Consider the following 15,037-nt stretch of genomic DNA (forward strand, 5'->3'; position numbering starts at 1 on the left):
ATAAATTTAACTTATTTTTTATAAATTAGAACAGTTATTAAACACTAATCAATCAAATAATAATATATTGTTTTAATATTTTAAAACCTTAAAATCGACAATTTACTTTAGAAGCAACTCCATCACTTTAATGCTAGTCAAACCTCGAGAACATGATGCCTGTTATTAGGTTAGATTTGCGAATGCCTAACTAATTTCACCACTGGGATATTTACTCCTTCATACACAAAGAACTTTGTCATATTTGGGATTATATGTCGGGGTTGAATTCGGCATTTAGCTAAGCCGGAAATCTTATAATAATTTTAAGATTGAATGCACGTTACGTTTGCTATGGCAATTTAAAACTATATATATATATATTCTTAGCTATTTGTATTTTTATTTTTCATAGCCTACAAGAAACTTAACTGGAAAGTAGGAGGATAAACGAAAAGATTTTAAGTGTCTGAATAAACATAAGGGAATAATGTAATATAATGGAATGCATGATTTGTATTGGTGTGTGTGTGTGTGCAATAGTTTGCCTATTCAATTCCAAGAAAACCGGACCGCGTTGTACTTAAGGGTTTAAACTAGTTTAAATAAATTAAGAAGTTTTTTCTTCTTGTTTTTGTTTTTCTGCATTTCATATTCAACTGGGACCTAGATTGACTGGATACTAAATATCCATGGTACGTAGGTTTGTTTTTATTATTCTTTCTTGATTATTTTCCATTAAATGTTGAACTGAGTATTGAAAGCATTAATGATTTCATGCCTACTCATTTTTCATATCCAATTTACACCCGAACAGTCCGATCATGTTACTGTTTGACATGCAAAGAACAGTGGAGTTTTCTCGATATTGGCAACAGAAAATATTAATCGTATGTTTTTATAGTTTCAACAAAATCGAAGCAATCTAAAAATTCTAAGCAAGGACCAGTAGCTCCAAATATATGCGGATGATATACATGAGTCTGAAATGGGGATATTTATCCTAATTTTAATTTTATCGAGCCTAGATTTAAAGCTTTAAAATTTATTTATTTTAAAATAGTAACATATTTGGCTTAAAATCGATATTAAAATCCTTATTAACGTTTTAAGTGTAGTAGAATAGCCTTTTGTCGTGTTGGCCAAAATTAAAAATTCCAAATTCAAAGTATGCCATGTTTTAAGTAAAAAGTGTTTTTAACATAAAGTCTTGAAATGTGTCTTATATTTGTATCTTTATAGTCAGAATACAAAAAATCATCGAGCGTAAAGATGATTTTTAAAATATTTATGAATTTTTCAACGATTTTTCAAGAAAACGAAAGAGATTGTAAGCGTGCTCTTATTTTTCTCTTTTATTCTTAATCTTGGAACTGTCAAACCCATGGCTCATCTATGTATTACAAGGTCTATGTGGTGGATAGTATATGAGAGCATATCGAGTTTCGATGTACTCCTTAAAATTGTTAGCCTCTCTGATGTATTACAATGTAACCGGAATTTGAATTTTCATATTAAATGTTATTTCCTTTTTTTTACAATCTATCTCTCCATTAAACGGTAATCAAACGTCCAAATCTAAATAGGTAATGTGAAATGTTCATTACCCACTGTCTTGGAGTGTACCATTCAATGAGACACTTTTCCATCGATTGTCATTCCCATAAGGAATGAACAGCCACATAAAACTTAATCTGAACCATTTAATTTTCATTGACATTACCGCGATCGGCATTCATTTATTTATTAGCTACGCTTTGTTAACAATTTGTTTGGCTGTGGCTAAAAACAAAATGAGTGGGGAGGTAGCCCTCTCAGCTATGGATAGCTTAAATAACTGAATGCATTTAAAGAAAACATGGCTAATACTACAAAACTTGCGGCATTTTTACTTACCTCATCATCAACACCGCCACCAACACTAGCCCCATAGCACAGACAATGAGTGCTTAATTGTTCAACAAAAAAAGTGTGAATGACAATTTTCATTTTCTTTTTCGTTGTTGTTTCTGTTGTTGTCTTGTATGTGTATCGAACGCAATTGATAAGAACTGGCTGGCATGGTATAAAATACAAGAGCAATACAATCAAAAACAATGGAAGATGAAGATGGGAAAATGGCAGCAGAGGGTATCAAACCATTGACGGCGTTCGATGCAAACGTGTCGTTTATGATTTTTTGTTCCACAAATTAAACTAAGAATAAGAAGAAATTTATATCAGGGAATGACGTAGAACAATCGGTCAAAAGTTTCTCATTATTATTTACACAAAATTTAACATCATTTGTGAGTTTTTAACAAAAAATTTGCAAATTAAAAATGAACGAACGTGTATGTATCGAACACCGTAAATGCAACTTTTGGTATGACGTCGCCCATTTTCCAATCTTCCTTTTCCATTGTTTTTGAATACAATGGCCAGAAAAAAACAACAACCAAGTCTACTACTACAACAACATCAAAAGAGAATTACCGCTATATGCAATTGCAATGTGATATTGTGTTGTTGTTATTGTTGCTGTTGCTGCTGGTATTTTTTTGTTATAGATATTCTCTTGTAATTCCCAATTATCGTTGGTGTAGTTGTTGTAATATAGTCTACCGGTCATTATTGCTACTATGCAGTAGTCTTTGTTGCTGTTGTGGTTGGTTTTTACTCTTGTGGTCTTACGTTGCTGCTGTTCACACCAAGCACGTGACCTGTAGACCTAATAAACATAATTTGTTGGATTTTGTGGGTCCGAAAGGGGGAGGTGGAGTCGAATAATAATAACAAGACTCCTCTGGTGTAATGTTAAACGCTTGGCTCAGGCATTACTAATAAAAATGTTAATAACAGCCAGACACCAACAGCTGTGGCAGCATTTAATGAGCACTGCCTATTGTTTAGCCAGCAATGAGAGAAGGTCGAGAGTATGTCAGCAGTCAGCATTATTACATACAGATAATAAAATTAAGCTTTAGATTGAAAATTAGTGATAAATAGTTTGGGACAAACATTTTACGATCAAGAGAGATAGTAACACTACAATTGCTCTTAGCATATGTAGTTGAGAGTGTCTTTCACTGTAGGTTAACAATGGCAACAAGGGCAAGTTTGTTAAAGAAATTTGTCCTTAAAATTGTGTAAACCGCGTGTCCTAAAATTTATGGTGCATGATCTTTCATATTAGGTCAAAATTAGAATAAGAACTCTTTGACCTTACAATATTTATCAGTTGAATGTAAATCTTATACTATAGGTTAACAATGTCATATTTCGAGACTTCCCCGATGACTGACGCTGACCTTATTTATTGATTTTTTTTATTTTCAAGGATGCAATAACCTCAAAATAAATCTTAACTTATATTTTAGGCTTTTTCCTTTTATAATTTTTCACTTCATGGTTTTTTGTAAAAATGTTGTGTTAAAGGACAATTGAATTAATGAAGTATAGTACATTTATATTTAACCCTAGACAGTCATTCTTCGTCAAAATGACGACGCATAATTTCATTTTCGATATAAAATGCATTTTAGCCGATTGGTAATTGAATAATTTAAGTTATCCTAATTCATATATTTTATGAATTTTTGTTTTATATTAATTAAAAACAAATTGAATAAGAAAATAAACTCAATTTTCTCTCGATGCAAATTATAGCATCTTGAAGTAAGCCGTAGTCAAAATGACGTTAGTGTACAAAAAATAAGGATGACTTTCCAGGGTTAAGCAATTCCAAGATACACTCAAAAAAAAAAGTCTACTTGTATCCAAAGATGTTGACCTTCCTTTAAGGATTTTGGTATTGATTCCCAGCCAATGATGCGGCATCTTTAAAATAAAGACAGTTTTTAGCGACCTATCTGGCTTTAAATCTAGGACCAATAAAATTAAAATTATGATACAGATCTCATTTATCAAATTTTCATTCTCTTTTCACGGTTTATTTATAAAGGTACTCACGTACAAACAAATGTCAGTTTAAAATCTAAATTATGACGGATACTTCAAAGTAAAAAATGTTTTCCTTATTCCAAAAAAAAACTTTAAACCAAAAGTGCTAAATCCTCAAAATAAGTCTTAGCCTATATTTGAAGCGTTTTTATCTTAAATCTAAAGTTTCAATATTTCACTTAATTTAAGGCCAATTTCTTTAAATCAAAAATGTGTTTCTTTACCTTAAGGAAAATTAGCCTTAGTTCAAAAACATGCAATTTTAACGGAGGGGCGCAAATTTACAAAATGTGTGGCCTAAATTTAATAAAAAAAAATTTTTGAAGCGAAGATTAAACACTACATACTAATTAAAATTTCGTTATTTTAAAGAAATTTGTTCTTAACATTTTGTAAATTTCGCATCCTAAAATTTAGGTTGCGAAATCTTTAATATTTTTTTCAGTGTAGGTTTGACTGGTATAGGGGCGAGGGTTCTTTTATTTCCATCTTCAAGAAACGAAAGTTTCCCTTTTTTCTGGTTGAATTGGAGAACAAGGAATAGTTCACTCTCATATTGTACAGTCCTATTGCAGAAGTTGCTATTACCCATTTACGACAAAGAGCTCACAACAACGGATCTAGGGTTGCCTTTAAATCGAAAAATCACAGTGTGGTATTTAAAGCGGTTCCAGATCGGCTAATGACACTTGACTATACTACACCCTCATTGCCAAGAAATTTGAAATTTTTTTGTTATAACACGCCCTTGCTGAAACAATTTCATTGCTGTGAAAGTTTTTTTTTTCTAGATAATGCCAAGCCCTTTGCTCTCTTTTTCATTGATATAATATTATAATTGGGCTGCACTCATTCCTCTTGTCCCTCAAGGGATGTTAGTGAAAGTCAGGGTTACACTATATTTTCACTGCATTAATTTTATTTTGACTTTATTTAAATCCTGCTCACCTTATCAGGTGATAAAAACACAGCTTATATCCACTTTTCATCAACTGAAGCCCCCATAATAAATATGTAATAACGGCCGCTCAATGTCATAATCTTTACCGTTTGTTTGAATAAACATCAATTGCCACTTGCCATCAGAGAGACCAATGCACACACACGCATACATACACATTGAAGACCATTATGCATCTCCTCAACTCAAGTATACTTTGGACATCATTCGTACTCACCAAACTTCTCGTTTAAATCGAGCATGCAACCAATCTAGATTGCTGTGTTTGCTGCATTTGTTGTTGTATTGCTAAAAAAAACACACCCATACTCTTGTTAGCAGAATTCCGCAAGACCATCATCCACAGCTTAAAAAATGTTCTACGTAGTTTTCATTCATGCGTTTTATTGAATGATTACGTCTACTTATTCTTTTATTGTGACCAGAGAAATAAAAAAAAAAACAAAACACGGTTAAGTATAGACACCCATGCATACTGCATATCTGGTTGTACGTGAATTTTGCAATAAATAGAATGAACTCACTAATGTTAGATGCGATGTTAATGGAAACATAAACACTCTACGACATTTTGAATATTTTCTTATATTTTATTAACGATAATAAAAAGAGGGCATACGGATGTAAACCTATTTGAAATTTAATTTACTTTTATGGACGCTCCTATGAAGGACAATGTAGCCAAATTAATTTTTTATCTTTATGAAGAAGGACCTCCATCTCAGAGCTGGGTCTGACGAGTACACCATCCAATAGTGGTCACCATTTATGGAAACGTTTCGAAGAGACAACCAACCAATACGTTTTTGTCCCAAAAATTAATCAATGACTTCGGCTTCTATAAATTAAGAGAATAACGCCCCATTCATTCCATATGAAAGTCACATCAACATATTCTTCATGTGATTTAAGTTCCCACAATTTCCTGATCTAAGGCCTTAAGTCACGTACCCACCCATAAGATTTATGGTAATCAATGGAAAGCAAAGAGAACTCTACACGCATTGTTCATTACATTAGTGGACATTGGAAAAAAGTTTTTTTTGGCAAATATTTTTGTCAAAGGTTCAATGAAAATATGTGGTTCAAATATATGTTCTTCATGCCAAATTGTACTATGATGTCTCCTACAAAAAATAACCAAAGCAAATAAACCTAATAAAAAGTCACGTTCCAAATTTGCAATGAACTTGCTTGGTTAGGGTAAATGACTCTAGTAGAGATATCTTCATGGGATGAATAAGCCAGAAATTCTATTGAAACTGAAGAACATAATGCTAAAATCCAATTTTTTTTTAATTACTATAGAGCCTCATTTTTGCTATTAAAGATAAATGAATTTAAATTTTTGAGTCTTAGAGGGTTACGAATAGAATGGTATTCGGGTATTAGTTTAATTCAAGACAAACGGAATATTTGTAAAAACGTTTTTCGACTATTTGCCCCCAAGTGCTAATACAATTCAATTCATTCGTTATAAATATAGTGTGAAGTTATTTTAAGTAAGTTTAGTTATCGGTGTCGGTTAATTAATTAAAATAAAAACATTTAAATGCATACATAATAACCAGGTGAAACTTTAGATATTTAGTGCAATGCGTTTAAATTTAGCACATTATGCTTAAATGATTAATCGGTAATGTGTAATTTTACTAAGTTATCGTACGTACCAAAAGTCCATGTGCCGACAAAAAGTCTTCAACTTTTATTCTAGTTTCCAATATCAAAAGTCGTTGTTAAAAACTATTAAAAAATCTTTTAGTTGACCTTGAAAAGCCGATCACTGGATTTTTTGACATAAATACGAAAAGTCGATTATCGATTTTTTTTAACAAACACGATAGGGACATTGTGGAAAAATATGTCGATATCAACTTTACGGATTCACAATCACCAGTGGAAGCAAATGGAATTCCCAATTCAAAAATGTAGTGATTTTTGCACCGAAATCTATTTTCTCATTGACCCAATTAACAAGTGATTGAAATTTAATAGTTTAATTGAGTCAATGTAAATTAATTGATAATGCAAATATATGCATATTAGTTACAAAAAAAAAAAAACATTTTCAAAAAGTCGATTTTTTATTATGATTAAAAAGTTATTAAAATTGTTGACAAATGTATTCTTTTCGCTCCTTTGATTGCCAAAATTTACAAGTACTTAGTAGCTTCAATTAAAACATTCTTCTAACGCCCTTCTAATAATTTCCAATAGAATTGGAATAAAGAAAATTTTGATTCAAATAACCCCTTCGATTTGCTTTAAAGGACCCAGAATGCGTCCAGAAAAAAAACTAATTATTATTTGCTCCCGAAACTGATATGACATTTGTAAGTTATCTTCACTTCAAAAATATACGATTTCGATGATAGCGACAATTATTTATATATATTTTATTTAATTGTCAATATATTAATTGAAAACGGAATTAATTATTGGTTCAATCAAATTATTAATTTTTATTTTTTATTTAATTAATAAATATCAATCATCAAAATAATTTGAATTAAATTTTATTTTTATTGAATAATGTTTAATAAATTTAATTGAATTAATTATTATCTTATATAAATACCTCAAAATTGTCAATCTCGTGTCTAATTATAAAAAATATAGGTTTATAGGTGAAATGCTAAATTGTATGAATAAAATTATTAATTAAATTTGTTTTCAGCTTCAACTAATTTATTGAAGAAAAATTTGATAGTTTCTGTGCGTAAATTAAAATCTACTGTATGTAAGTGAGGTTAGGTTATGTTAGGTGGCAGCCCGATGTATCAGGCTCACTTAGACTATTCAGTCCATTGTGATACCACATTGGTGAACTTCTCTCTTACCACTGAGTGTTGCCCGATTCCATGTTAAGCTCAATGACCAGGGACCTCCTTTTTATAGCCGAGTCCGAACGGCGTTCCACATTGTAGTGAAACCACTTAGAGAAGCTTTGAAACCCTCAGAAATGTCACCAGCATTACTGAGGTGGGATAATCTACCGCTGAAAAGCTTTTTGGTGTTCGGTCGAAGCAGGAATCGAACCCACGACCTTGCTAACAATTGCACCACGGTGGCTCCCAACTGTATGTAAGTTACATTAGGTGTATTCATGTTCTACGGCCTCATATAAAGCCCCTATGCTAATATTCCCTTATTAATACATGATCTAACTTGTCTTCTTATTCTCTCATATCCTTAACGCCTTTCCCAATTTGTCTCCAATCCCAGTTACTCAGTTAGGTTTGACCAAGTTCTATATCATCCGGCTTTTGAAGTATATAATATCTCTCTAAAGCAGACCAGCGACATACCGTCGTCTACTGCCCTTAATTATAGATGATTATAGATGATATAGATGATAGTACTTCTTTAATTTTTTCCGTATCGGCTTGTTCTTCCCACCTGCCACACCACCGTGGTCCCTACACTTAAGGACAATGTACTTTCCTCCAGAGCGAAATTTTTGACAAAACAAATTATAAAGTATTTTCCTTCAGAGCAAATAAAGCCGAATTAGTGGCAAGCGATGTAACGAGTGTTTTCAATCGCTATTTCGCCCATTATTTCTCTTCCTATTCTTCAATATTATCGCAGTCATTGCAGGCACATTTCGAAATTTGTACGTTACAACCCCACTTTATCGACAAAAATTTTGCTGATGGGCCTAACTACACTCTCATATAAACAGTTTGCCACCGTTGGGTTCAGATCCCACTTTTTAGGTCTGCCGCTCTTGGGCATAGTCTCCAGCATCTGTCATCGATATGGCAATTAGCAGGCGGTACCATTTTCGTATCATTCCTTGTTATCCAATTATTTAGAAAATTTCATCATCGATAGATGGCGGACCCAATATGAAAATGATACCGTCCGGAAAACAGATTATTACCAAATTAGATACGTTCCATATAATATACACATTTCCAGCTCCAGGTCCAGTCCAAAAGAGCTTCCATCTCCCTGTCCAACTATCTTCGTAGCATATTCTAATTAGAGTGCTTCGTATTCGGTCTTAGGAATACTTCCTCAAAATAATATTCAAATGTTTTTTTCCGCGAGTCTTAAATCTTCTGGGCATGCAATAGCTGCTGATGTTGTTGTTGTTTGGGTTGTCATTGGGTTTCCTACATATTTCACATTTCTGTCCAGCCAATGATGTAAATCATGTGTGTTGTAGCGTAGAACTTTCAAAAAAAAAAAAACAGAAATAATAAAAATAAAATAGAAAAAATTGTGGCATAAACACGTTCGGCGATTTCCGGCATGAGTGGGTTTCATTGAGAGAAAAAAAAGAGAGTGGTTCTTACTGCTGCTATAGCTTTCTTGACTCAGCTGCTTGTTATGTTGTTGTTCTGTACGACATTGATGTTGCTGTTGTTGGATTTTCGTTCATTCATTCATTCATGTCGATAAGTGTTACAAAGTTGCATGGGTTCTGGTGATAAAAGTGTTCCATTGGAAACCGAACAAATTCTTCAATTCCCAGGTGTATTCTTGGTAGATCACATACAAATGCTCTTAAATGTTGTTTGCATTAAATGTAAGTGACCAAATTGCACCCCCTCACATTTAATTAGGGTTTAACGATGTGTGTTGTGATTAATGAAGACATCAGACTATTGAATCAAATCTCTAATGCTCTTTGACCAGTAAAATACTAGAAGAAAAAGAAAGAGAGAGAGAGAGAGTGATGTGTAGACTAATGCTATGAATCAATTTTACGTGCCTTAAACACCTATACACAAACACACACTCCAAGTTGAGTGTAAAAAGGAAATACGTATACATCACGTATCAGCTACCTAAAGCTTAGTTACGTTTGAGTGCTTGGATATTAGGCGAACGTAGTCGCAACGTAGGGCGATTGTCAATACGCCAGTGTTCTATGAGAGAGAAAAAATGCCCCCATACCACTATCAATGACTAAGGCGGCATACACAGGAAGTTTTTGTTTTATTTGTTTTGATAACAAATAACAATCTGGGTCTGAGCTCTAGCTAAGCTAAGTGAGTGTCATGTATTGAAAGCGTTTCAAATGATTTGTTCAAAATAATTATTTTTTAGTTCGTGGTGATGTTTTTAGTGTATGTACTTACTTTTACTATGTTTGCGATATTATTGTTTTTAGTTTGGTTTAAGTTAAGTATCCATTAATTGCTAATATTTGTTTTTCTTTCTTTTGTTTTCTTTGCAGGTAATTAATTGTTATTAGCAAAATGGAGTGGAGATTTTGAAAACGAAAAGGTAGGAAAACGAACTCATAAACTCAAGTTGTACGTCAATTGAAAGTGCAAAGTGTATTGCAAATTTGGTTTCAGTAATTAGTGCACAATTATCTTAGGCAAAAATAAAATAAAACTAAAATATAACAATAGTTTTAAGAAGATAAAGCTTTGTTTTCGACACGTTTTTATACCAACACCTTAGAATGGTGGTAAGGGTAAAAGGAGTTTGTCATTTCGTTTGTAACATATCGAAATATCGGTATCCGACTACATAAGGTATATATATATATATATATATATATATATATATATATATATATATATATATATATATATATATATATATATATATATATATATATATATATATATATATATATATATATATATATATATATATATATATATATATATATATATATATATATATATATATATACATATATATATATATATCCGTGATCAGGGCGAAAATCTAAGACGACACAACCGGGGTAAAAAAGCAACTAGAAGTAGTTTCACACTTTTTCCCAGCAAAAAAAAAGGCACAACTTTAAAAGCACTTCCAAAAATGTCCTCACAAAGAAGTTAATTATTTTAACTACGCAGGAAGTTGTTTTAATTAATTTTTTTATAACTCGTTTTTTCGTATATTTAATGGGTAATTTTTTATAATAGGTAATAAGTTAAAATGAGTAAGAGTTTATAAAATGGAACAAATTTTTCAAATTTTGTCCATTCTAGAAAATTTTAATATTTTAATAATTTTTGAAAATATTCGAGGTCAAATGTTTCAGACAAGCGTAATAATGCATTAAAAATCATAAAAACGTATTAAAAATTTTGTATTCGGGAAAATATCACCAATTTTTTTTATTCATCTTATAACAAAGAAACTAACTTACAATTTAGAAGGCAATGCTAAGAAATATATACTGCCATCGGCAATTGGTACCACAATGCAAAGTCGTAAATAGGTTTTAAAATCCTGGGAGGGGGGGGTCAAATATTTTTATGGGGGGTCTAAGCCCCCCCCCACCGAGGCTTTCCTACGCTTATGATGGCTAACTGTCTGTTGTAATTACGCTACAGTCTTCAATAATGAAATTTTGCATAAACTCATCTTTTGTCTGCAGGTCAAGTTCGAAGAAGGGCTATATCGGTCTAGATCTTGATAAAGCCCCCGTATAGACATCCCAATTTTTATCCGATTTGCCTGAAATTCACAATATAATGATATTTTGGGTTCATAAGTGTGCTGAATATGGTGTGTATCGGTCCACTTTTGGATATAGCCCCATATAACCCGATTTGACTTCTTGGGCTTATAAACACTGGAAGCTTTATCCGATTTGCTGAAATTGAAAATCTTGAAGTATTTTGGGTTCATAAATAAGGGGGCTGAATATAGTGTGTGTCGGTCCTTGTTTCGGTGTAGCTCGTATGTAGCCCGATCTTCACTTTAGAGTCGGTTCAGTCCCCAAATTCAGCGAAAACGAAGAAAATGTTATTGAACACACAAAAAAATGTTATTCATTGACATAGAGAAAATTTTTCGTTAGCACATAACATCATAACAATAACGAAAAGTTTCTTTGTATTTATGAAAATGTCACGCTGAAAGTTGACAGTTTTCGTTAATGTTACGAAGTTTTTTCTACCAGTGTAGTACATCCCTGTGATCGATTTGTGCATCCCAGAAGATGCTTCCATCACACTTGAGGTCTATAGGTCGGGCTTTGCCTGCCTCTGTTCACTCAGCGTTAGGTTATGTGGCAGACCGATGTATCAGGCTCACTTAGACTATTCAGTCCATTGTGATACCCCATTCGTGAACTTGTCTCTTATCACTGAGTGCTGCCCGATTCCATGTTAAGCTCAATGACAAGGGACCTCCTTTTTATAGCCGAGTCTGAATGGCGTTCCACATTGCAGTGAAACCACTTAGAGAAGCTTTGAAACCCTCAGAAATGTCACCAGCATTACTGAGGTGGGATAATCCACCACTCAAAAACTTTTTGGTGTTCGGTCGAAGCAGGAATCGAACCCACGACCTTATGTATGCAAGGCGGGCATGCTAACCATTGCACCACGGTGGCTCACTCAGCGTTAAAAAGTGTTCCCATATTCAATCGTCGATTCACCAGTACTAGGTCGTGGTTTTTTGTTGCCTCATACTTCTTGGAAGTCATATTAGGGATACCAGGATGTGGCTCATAATCTATTTAATTTCGCTGTGCGATTTACCTTCCCAAGGCAAACATCTAATCACCAACTGATATAGCTCTTTTGCAATTTTTCTAGAATCCGCGGACCCAGAATACGAGTTCGTTTTGTACTTACTTTTCTTTAGTACACGAGAATATATTATTAGTAAAGTGCTGCAAACATGCATATTAAGTGATTACTGAACTTCTAAGCCATCTCGTCGAGAGATATGCGGCAATCTATAGTCGTTTCGTAGCAACTTCCTACCCCGTATAGGATAACAGAGCCTTATTACAGATAACGCATTAAGTTTAGATGGGGCCATATTAGCTTGGTTTATTCGCAACCCTTTCCAGTCATTCGCCATCATCGCCTTTCCTGACGCAGTATGAGCTTGCAGGAAGTTGGATCGGAATAATAGATTATTGGCCCGATGGAATATGCAAGGTAGCTCCCAGTCTAGCTAAAATATACGCTTCGCAGTGCGCTGATATGTTCCTGTGGCCACACACCCATTTTTGAGTTGAGGAACTCAGAGTCCAAGAATTTGATTTCATACTAACTGACTGAGTATATATTTAACATTTGGAAGTGCTTTTAAAGTTGTGCCTTTTTTTTTGCTGGGAAAAAGTGTGAGTTCCAGCTCTATTGAGTAGTCATTAAAACCTAATCGTGGTTGGAACCATGCTAATCCAGTTTGGAACCATAGGTCTAAATAAGCTTCATTTTTATGCTCCACTCTGCACTATTACCAAGTAGTGTTCCAAATGTCTTGTGGACAGAAGACTTCGCTAGAGTCGAATCCATTGCGGATAACAAATTTGGCATTATTTTGTGGCTCGAATTTTGTCCGTGAGCTATCGGACCGCAGTGATAGCTCGCGTTGACATTGTTACCAAATGAGTGTTTGGCCAGCAGATACAATATGACATTAAGGGAATGTGTATCTGTCTTGCCAAATGCAAGTAAAATTATAGATTGTTCGGGCTTTTCTATTTCGCTTATATAAACGACGCACTTTTTCATTGTGGTGAAACCTGATTTAAGAGAAAATTCCCTTTGGCCTCCAATGGAAAATCGTGAGAATTAGAAATCCAATTGAGATATTAACATAAATCACATTCATTGACTTGTGTGTGTGTGTGTGATTCATTTAACCCTGTTCCAAATCCATGGAATTATCTTTTCCCACAAATAACAAAACTATCAACTAAAGTTTTTGCTCACTTTTTTGTTAAACTTGCAAATAAATTGATCGGACTTTAATCACTCAATGACTCTGTCAAATATTGTAAATCTATGCTGGGACACCTAAAATGCATGGATGCCTCTAAGACATTTTGGCAGCGATTAGTGTCACTTGGACAATTATTAAGTGTCATTGGGAACACATTCACACAAAATTCATTTTTCATTTTTTTTTTTGTTTGGTGTTGTCATAATCACCTATGGTGGAGTGGTGACATAGCTACGAGGAATTTGGTCTCTTCCATTCCAATGGAAGTTGTAGCTGCAATAGTATTTCGTTTTGGATGTTTTGTTAACTTTTTCTCTTTGCAACGAGCGGCAAATATTAATTTTCAAAAATATGCAAAAATCGTAGCAACAAGTGATTATTTCATTATTTGACCATATATGGATATGCTCGCTTAGAAACTAGCAGAGAATTTTAATCTACAATATCCGATTACAAATTAACAACAAATTTTGCACATTAAAAAATGCAATACGAAAAATAAATTTAACAAAATAGCGATATCTCATGGATTACAAGGCAAAGCGACCGACAATGATTCTGCATAAGTTGGAGTCATGGGATTTTGGTACACAGACACTTGGTTAGACACTCAACCAAATGCTGAGTCAGCTGTGATCATCCTGTAATTGGCCCATACAACTTTATAGCCATCAGACTCATCTATCTCTAGCTCTTCACTAAAGTCAGTCACTCAGTCAGTAGAGATGGATTTAGTGTTTGGGTTAAGAAGGCAAGGGGCCAACCGCCACGGTTCCAGTACCAACGGCAACGGCAACGGCAACAGCAACAAAGACGGTTGACAATAGCCATAGAAACTGTAACAGAGGAAATGATAAGCGTGCAACAATAGGAAAACGACCTTATTTCTCAAGTGGCCAGCTATGCATATTCATTCATGCACAAGGTATTCCAAAGAAGATGCACACGGGGTTCAAGCTTTTATTTTGATTCAATAAACAGAAATCCAAAGCACACATTTAGTCATGAAACAAAAGCAATCATAAAATTAATTTATATGATTAATTTTTAATTGAAATTAAATTTTTAATCGAATATTTTTTTAAATCTAATTAAGTTTTAAATGAGAAATGTTCATTAAAACAAAAAAATAATTCATTCATATTAATTGATGCAATTAACATTTTAAACTAACTCGGAAGACTAAGTCAGTAAAAACAAGTATGGAAAGTCTAAAGCTAGGCGGGACCAACACGGCACCACTTTGAAGATCTACATTTCGATAACATTCCAAATCCTTCAAATTTGGTTTTACGTTCCTATAAAATTTCTTAGACTTCTACAAAATCTCTAGGCTTAAAATTTAAATCTAATCCAAACGGTGGTCATATGAGTCTAAATCGGGCGAACGGTATATATGATATATATATGAGAGCTATATCTAAATCTGAACTGATTTCAACGAATGGCATGCATAGTATGAATGTTAATTCTACTCCCTTTGCAAAA

At 33.4% G+C, this 15,037-nt stretch overlaps 1 protein-coding gene across 3 annotated transcripts in view; it reads left to right on the forward strand.

Moving 5' to 3' along the window:
* Positions 1-15,037, forward strand: part of pigs (GAS2-like protein pickled eggs) — a 455,389-nt gene that overhangs the window by 131,568 nt on the left and 308,784 nt on the right. Inside the window, exon 1 of one of the 3 annotated variants that reach the window (XM_075302275.1) lies at positions 10,105-10,123. The exons of the other annotated variants lie outside the window; for them this stretch is intronic. The gene's annotated coding sequence lies outside the window, so the exon portion shown is untranslated. Of the gene's footprint in view, positions 1-10,104; positions 10,124-15,037 lie in introns of those variants that run through there. 3 annotated transcript variants of the gene reach the window in all.

The sequence above is a fragment of the Haematobia irritans genome, chromosome 3 (genome assembly GCF_050003625.1).
Source record: "Haematobia irritans isolate KBUSLIRL chromosome 3, ASM5000362v1, whole genome shotgun sequence".
Classification (NCBI taxonomy): Eukaryota; Metazoa; Arthropoda; class Insecta; order Diptera; family Muscidae; genus Haematobia; species Haematobia irritans.